The sequence below is a fragment of the Ranitomeya imitator genome, chromosome 4 (assembly GCF_032444005.1).
Source record: "Ranitomeya imitator isolate aRanImi1 chromosome 4, aRanImi1.pri, whole genome shotgun sequence".
NCBI lineage: Eukaryota > Metazoa > Chordata > Amphibia > Anura > Dendrobatidae > Ranitomeya > Ranitomeya imitator.
In genome coordinates, this window is record NC_091285.1 from 681,424,688 (window position 1) to 681,432,970 (window position 8,283).

Consider the following 8,283-nt stretch of genomic DNA (forward strand, 5'->3'; position numbering starts at 1 on the left):
CTCTTGCGGCCGAGCCGTATAGCGGAGTGGCGGTCCTTTTTACCGCACCGGTGGAATGCCGACGGGTTATTGAGTTAGAAATGGGGAGGTGCCTGATCTTAGATGTCCTCATGAAGGGACAAGAGCTCCGGCTCATCAACATTTATGGTCCCCAATCTAAGTGGGACCGGAAGTGTCTCTTTATGAGGATCAAGCCCTACCTTTTTACAAGTCGGCAGGTTGTCTTTGGAGGGGACTTCAATGCTGTCACGAGGCCCCGAGATAGAGGAGGTTCCAGAGACAAGCTGACTTATGATAGCGTCGCCCTTAATAGTATAGCTAGTGAGGCTCGCCTGGTGGATGTCCACATTCGGCACACCCCAGGCCACGAGGGGTTCACCTATCATAGAGGTAACTGTAGGTCCAGAATAGATAGGTTTTATTTAAAGGAGGAAGCTGTCTCTTCAGCAGTGTCTGTTGTTGAGGTGGAGTTCTCCGACCACTGTTTAATTTTGTTTTCTCTGAATGTTACAGAGACCCTCCGGATGGGAAGAGGCTTTTGGAGGCTCAATTCGTCTCTCTTGGAAGAAGCGGAGATAAGACAGTCCTTTGAGGAATTTCTTCAGGGCCAGGTACCATTACTGGATCTTTGTAGTAGTAAGTCAGAGTGGTGGGAGATGTTTAAGGAAAGGGTGGCGAGATTCTTCCGCCAGCTCTCGAGCCTCAGGAGTCTGAACAGGTACCGTCTGTATCAGGGTCTGAGGAGGAAACTCGAGCATCTTGTCTCAACTGGAGGTAGCCGCGAGGAGATCTCCAGAGTGAAATCTTTGCTTATGAGGTGTCAGTACGATAGACACGCATCTTTGGTTTTTGAGAGGGATTACGGGAAGTACCGCTCGCCCGACCCTTACAGAAACTGCAGGATGTCAGTGAATAGTAAAGTGGTTACAGGACTGGTCGACACTGCGGGGTCCCTGAGACGATCCAGATCAGGGATCCTGGAGGTTGTCAGATCCTTCTACTCGCACCTCTTGGGGAAGAGGGATCTTGATTGGGATGAGATGTCGGCTTTCCTGGCTGAAGCTGTCCCCGAACCAGGGGTAGACCCCTCTCTTGACGTTTTGACAGAAATGATCAGGGAAGAGGAAGTTCAGTTGGCGATTGAAGGGCTTGCCCCAAAAAAATCGCCTGGTCCAGATGGCTTAACATCTGAATTCTATAAGACCTTTAAGGACGTTTTGGTTCCCCTCTTGACTGAGGTATTCAATGAGTGTCTTTCCTCGGGCATTCTGCCGAAGTCAATGAGGAGGTCTGCTCTGATCATCTTGTCAAAGGGTAAGGACCCGTCTTGCATTGGGAACTGGCGTCCCATAGCGCTTCTCAATGCAGACAGGAAGGTTCTGGCAAAGGTGCTGTTTAATCGGCTGGTGAAATTTGCACCCCGACTCCTTTCGGGGGCCCAGCATTGCTCTGTTCCAGGCCGCAGCACATTTAGTGCTGTGCTCAGTGTCCGAGAGGCAGTGGAGCAGGGTAGGGCTGGTCACTGGAAGGGGTACATGCTGTCACTGGACCAGGCAAAAGCGTTTGATCGGGTTAATCATGAGTACCTCTGGTTCGTCCTTCTGAGATATGGCCTGCCCGGGGGGTTTGTTGATTGGCTTAAGACCTTGTACAGTGGGGCAGAGAGTTTCCCGCTTGTGAATGGTTGGATTGGCAGCTCTTTTGAGGTTGGGTCCGGTGTTCGCCAGGGTTGTCCCTTGAGCCCGCTGCTGTACGTGTTTGCGATTGACCCTCTTCTTAGGAGGGTGGAGCGTGGACCGTTGGCCGGGATCGGGATGGACCGGGCAGCACCGGAAGCCACTCTGAGGGTGGTGGCGTATGCCGATGATGTCACTGTGTTTGTTTCCTCTCATGAGGAGGCAGGGTGGCTGATGTCAGAGGTAGATCGCTACTCGGAGGCATCCGGGTCCAAGATCAACCGGGATAAGTGTGAGAGTCTCTGGCTGGGAGGAGGAGATCCTGGTTTTGATCTCCCGGACACCCTTCCAGGACCCAAAGTCTCTGCAAAAGTCCTTGGCATCGAATTTGGCCAGGGGGATTACCCCAAACAAAATTGGGACAGCAGGCTAGAGATCGCCACTCAGAAGGTGAACCAATGGAAGGGTTGGTCTTTGACCCTAAGGGAAAGGGTAAACCTGATCAAAACTTACCTGCTCCCTTTACTGATTTATCTGGGCAGTGTATGCATCTTGCCGGAATCTCTCTGGACTCGGGTCTACAGTTTGTTCTTCCAACTGTTATGGGGGAATAGACTGAACCTGGTCAAGAGGGAGGTTACTTACCGTACGAGGAGACTAGGAGGGTTGGGTATGGTCAACCCTGTGGTATTCCTTGTGGATACCTTCATTAAGATCAATATCGCAAACCTCTGGAAAGAGAGGGCTCCTCCGTGGGTATTCTCCTGTAGGGGATGGTTTCAGCCTTTCTTCCAGGAATGGGAGACAGGAGGGCAAGTGAAGGATCTTCGCACACCGCATGGACATCTTCCGGCTTACGCTACCTTGGTTCTGAAGGTAATTCGTCGGTGGGGTCTGGGAATGTGGGAGATCAGGACTCTGCCAAGGAAACTCCTTGACAATAGGGTTCTGTTGACCCATTTCCAGAGGCCTCTGGCGCTCAGGGACTGCCCAAGTCGGGATCTTGGGGTGGGTTTGCATCTTTTGAATTCTATCAGGATCCCCTCGAAGTTTTGGGACTTAGCTTGGCGCTGCTTCCATGGGAAACTGTGTGTGAGGGACAATCTGAAGTGTAGGAGCTCTGAGGACAGGAATTGTCCTCGGGAGCATTGTGGTACCTTGCTGGAAAGCATGGACCACTTCCTGCTTCATTGTCCCTTCAACACAGAGGTGTACAACAGGGTGGGCGCCTTCATTGGCTGGTCTCGGCTGGCCGGTCTCTCCTATGCGGAATGGGCCTATGGAGCATTCGAAGACCTTGGTGGTCGGGACCGCTGCACCTTATTTCTAGTTAGCGCAGTGGTTAGGTATCACACGTGGAACGCACGGTGCTTAGTATCGACGCAACGAAAAATCCTCCCAGTGGAAGATGTGTTTAGGACCATACTCGGTGACCTGGTGAAGGTGCGCTCTCTGGAGTATGGGAGACTGGGCGCACGGAGGGCCGCTCTCCTCTGGAGGGGCTTTTCTTTTAGTGTGCCCTAGTCTGGTCATCTCCTTTCCTGGTGGTGGGCTGCTGCTGACACTGTAGATTTTTGTTTTGTTTGATCATTATACAGTGATGTAGGGCTGCAGGCGCCGAACTTGGGCTTCGTGATTTGTAATTATTGTGGTGTGTGCTGCTGTATATAATGTATATATTGTATATAGGGATATAGATTTGGGTGTAGGTGTTAGGTTGGGTGGTGGGAAAAGGGGGGAGGTGGGATTATCTTGTGGGACTATGGGACACTGGGTTGTTTGGGGGAAAACTGTCACTGCCTGATCTGGCCTATGGACGTTGGACATGGACTGAGGCATGAGACGCAGGACCAGCTCTCAGGTCAGTGCGGGGGGTTGGGAATGAAGGATAGCTTAGTATTGTATATATTTGTAGTTATTTTATTTAAAAAAAAAAGTTCATGTATATAGTTTTTGTTTGCCATTGTTTATTTTATTTGTTATTATTATTTTATTTGGTGACCGGACCAGAAGGTCAAAGTAGTTATTCTGTATATACTGTATAATATGTGTGAGAGGAGAGAATGAGCGGCTGGACCAGTGTTCAGTATACCGTTTATTTTCTGGCTAATATTTTTGTTATGTTTTCTGCTATTATTATTGTTATGTTTTTCATTTTTATAATAAAAGATCTACAGGATGTAACTCAGGATCAGTAATGTAATGTATGTACACAGTGACTGCACCAGCAGAATAGTGAGCGCAGCTCTGGAGTATAATACAGGATGTAACTCAGGATCAGTAATGTAATGTATGTACACAGTGACAGCACCAGCAGAATAGTGAGTGCAGCTCTGGGGTATAATACAGGAGGTAACTCAGGATCAGTAATGTAATGTATGTACACAGTGACTGCACCAGCAGAATAGTGAGTGCAGCTCTGGGGTATAATACAGGAGGTAACTCAGGATCAGTAATGTAATCTATGTACACAGTGACTGCACCAGCAGAATAGTGAGTGCAGCTCTGGAGTATAATACAGGATGTAACTCAGGATCAGTAATGTAATCTATGTACACAGTGACTGCACCAGCAGAATAGTGAGTGCAGCTCTGGGGTATAATACAGGAGGTAACTCAGGATCAGTAATGTAATCTATGTACACAGTGACTGCACCAGCAGAATAGTGAGTGCAGCTCTGGGGTATAATACAGGATGTAACTCAGGATTAGTAATGTATGTATGTACACAGTGACTGCACCAGCAGAATAGTGAGTGCAGCTCTGGAGTATAATACAAGATGTAACTCAGGATCAGTAATGTAATGTATGTACACAGTGACTGCACCAGCAGAATAGTGAGTGCAGCTCTGGGGTATAATACAGGATGTAACTCAGGATCAGTAATGTAATGTATGTACACAGTGACTGCACCAGCAGAATAGTGAGTGCAGCTCTGGAGTATAATACAGGATATAACTCAGGATCAGTAATGTAATGTATGTACACAGTGACTGCACCAGCAGAATAGTGAGTGCAGCTCTGGGGTATAATACAGGGGGTAACTCAGGATCAGTAATGTAATGTATGTACACAGTGACTGCACCAGCAGAATAGTGAGTGCAGCTCTGGGGTATAATACAGGGGGTAACTCAGGATCAGTAATGTAATCTATGTACACAGTGACTGCACCAGCAGAATAGTGAGTGCAGCTCTGGGGTATAATACAGGGGGTAACTCAGGATCAGTAATGTAATGTATGTACACTGTGACTGCACCAGCAGAATAGTGAGTGCAGCTCTGGGGTATAATACAGGATGTAACTCAGGATCAGTAATGTAATGTATGTACACAGTGACTGCACCAGCAGAATAGTGAGTGCAGCTCTGGAGTATAATACAGGGGGTAACTCAGGATCAGTAATGTAATGTATGTACACAGTGACTGCACCAGCAGAATAGTGAGTGCAGCTCTGGAGTATAATACAGGATATAACTCAGGATCAGTAATGTAATGTATGTACACAGTGACTGCACCAGCAGAATAGTGAGTGCAGCTCTGGGGTATAATACAGGGGGTAACTCAGGATCAGTAATGTAATGTATGTACACAGTGACTGCACCAGCAGAATAGTGAGTGCAGCTCTGGGGTATAATACAGGGGGTAACTCAGGATCAGTAATGTAATGTATGTACACAGTGACTGCACCAGCAGAATAGTGAGTGCAGCTCTGGGGTATAATACAGGATGTAACTCGGGATCAGTAATGTGTGTACACAGTGACTGCACCAGCAGAATAGTGAGTGCAGCTCTGGGGTATAATACAGGGTCAGCAGTGTGCTGTGTACTAGTTGCACTTACAGTCTCCGCCGCTTGTTCCCGTGTTTCCCTCTCAGCAGATCCCGTCATTAATCTTCCCCTTTGTCCCCGGTGTCTCCGCCGCTCACAGTTCAGCTTCTGCTGGTTTCTGCTTTCTCTATTTCCAGGATCTCTGCTTGTTGTCAGTGAATGATATTCTTGTACGGTGAAGTATAAAGCTCGGACAGTCGGTGACACGGAGGAGCCGTCAGCGGTCGCTATGGGGCACCTACCTGTTCTCGGCTTCTGAGCTGTCAGCAGGGGGCGACACTAACAGCGCTACACATGGGACTGGGGGGACAAACCGGGACTTGCCGGACTCTGAGGTCACCTGACCAGCGCTCCTGAAAGTTGGCTGCTCCCGTGCCTGCCCTGCTGCACTGCATTGTGGGAGTTGTAGTTCCCAGATCTGCACTACATGCCTGCAGGCGCCTGTGACAGGAGCAAAGGGCGAACTAGTGGGGAATCACAGACCCCCATATGTGCCCTGATTACAGGGAGACCCCGTATGTGTCCTAATTATATGGAGACCCCATATGTGCCCTGATTACATGGAGACCCCATATGTGTCCTAATTATATGGAGACCCCATATGTGCCCTGATTACATGGAGACCCCATATGTGCCCTGATTACATGGAGACCCCATATGTGTCCTGATTACAGGGAGACCCCATATGTGTCCTGATTATATGGAGACCCCATATGTGTCCTGATTATATGGAGACCCCATATGTGCCCTGATTACAGGTAGACCCCATATGTGCCCTGATTACAGGGAGACCCCATATGTGCCCTGATTACAGGGAGACCCCATATGTGCCCTGATTACAGGGAGACCCCATATGTGCCCTAATTATATGGAGACCCCATATGTGCCCTGATTACATGGAGACCCCATATGTGCCCTGATTACATGGAGACCCCATATGTGCCCTGATTACATGGAGACCCCATATGTGCCCTGATTACATGAAGACCCCATATGTGCCCTGATTACATGGAGACCCCATATGTGCCCTGATTACATGGAGACCCCATATGTGCCCTGATTACATGAAGACCCCATATGTGCCCTGATTACATGGAGACCCCATATGTGCCCTGATTACATGGAGACCCCATATGTGCCCTGATTACATGGAGACCCCATATGTGCCCTGATTATATGGAGACCCCATATGTGTCCTGATTACATGGAGACCCCATATGTGCCCTGATTATATGGAGACCCCATATGTGCCCTGATTACATGAAGACCCCATATGTGCCCTGATTACATGGAGACCCCATATGTGCCCTGATTACATGGAGACCCCATATGTGCCCTGATTACATGAAGACCCCATATGTGCCCTGATTACATGGAGACCCCATATGTGCCCTGATTACATGGAGACCCCATATGTGCCCTGATTACATGGAGACCCCATATGTGCCCTGATTATATGGAGACCCCATATGTGTCCTGATTATATGGAGACCCCATATGTGCCCTGATTACATGAAGACCCCATATGTGCCCTGATTACATGGAGACCCCATATGTGCCCTGATTACATGGAGACCCCATATGTGCCCTGATTACATGGAGACCCCATATGTGCCCTGATTACATGAAGACCCCATATGTGCCCTGATTACATGGAGACCCCATATGTGTCCTGATTACATAGAGACCCCATATGTGCCCTGATTACATGGAGACCCCATATGTGCCCTGATTATATGGAGACCCCATATGTGTCCTGATTATATGGAGACCCCATATGTGCCCTGATTACATAGAGACCCCATATGTGCCCTGATTATATGGAGACCCCATATGTGCCCTGATTACATGGAGACCCCATATGTGCCCTGATTACATGGAGACCCCATATGTGCCCTGATTACATGGAGACCCCATATGTGCCCTGATTACATGGAGACCCCATATGTGCCCTGATTACATGGAGACCCCATATGTGCCCTGATTACATGGAGACCCCATATGTGCCCTGATTACATGGAGACCCCATATGTGCCCTGATTATATGGAGACCCCATATGTGCCCTGATTATATGGAGACCCCATATGTGCCCTGATTACATGGAGACCCCATATGTGCCCTGATTACATGGAGACCCCATATGTGTCCTGATTACATGGAGACCCCATATGTGCCCTGATTACATAGAGACCCCATATGTGTCCTGATTACATGGAGACCCCATATGTGCCCTGATTATATGGAGACCCCATATGTGTCCTGATTACATGGAGACCCCATATGTGCCCTGATTACATGGAGACCCCATATGTGCCCTGATTACATGGAGACCCCATATGTGCCCTGATTATATGGAGACCCCATATGTGTCCTGATTACATAGAGACCCCATATGTGCCCTGATTACAGGGAGACCCCATATGTGCCCTGATTATATGGAGACCCCATATGTGCCCTGATTATATGGAGACCCCATATGTGTCCTGATTACACGGAGACCCCATATGTGCCCTGATTACACGGAGACCCCATATGTGCCCTGATTATATGGAGACCCCATATGTGCCCTGATTATATGGAGACCCCATATGTGTCCTGATTACACGGAGACCCCATATGTGCCCTGATTATATGGAGACCCCATATGTGCCCTGATTACACGGAGACCCCATATGTGTCCTGATTACATGGAGACCCCATATGTGCCCTGATTACATGGAGACCCCATATGTGTCCTGATTACAGGGAGACCCCATATGTGTCCTGATTACATGGAGAC

At 48.7% G+C, this 8,283-nt stretch overlaps 1 protein-coding gene across 2 annotated transcripts in view; it reads right to left on the reverse strand.

The window, feature by feature from the left end:
• Nucleotides 1–5,843, reverse strand: part of LOC138677337 (uncharacterized) — a 64,774-nt gene extending 58,931 nt beyond the window's left edge. Inside the window, exon 1 of one of the 2 annotated variants that reach the window (XM_069767389.1) lies at nt 5,746–5,843. The gene's annotated coding sequence lies outside the window, so the exon portion shown is untranslated. Of the gene's footprint in view, nt 1–5,515 lie in introns of both variants that reach the window. The other variant, XM_069767388.1, reaches the window with a different exon arrangement.
• Nucleotides 5,844–8,283: the final 2,440 nt, after the last annotated feature.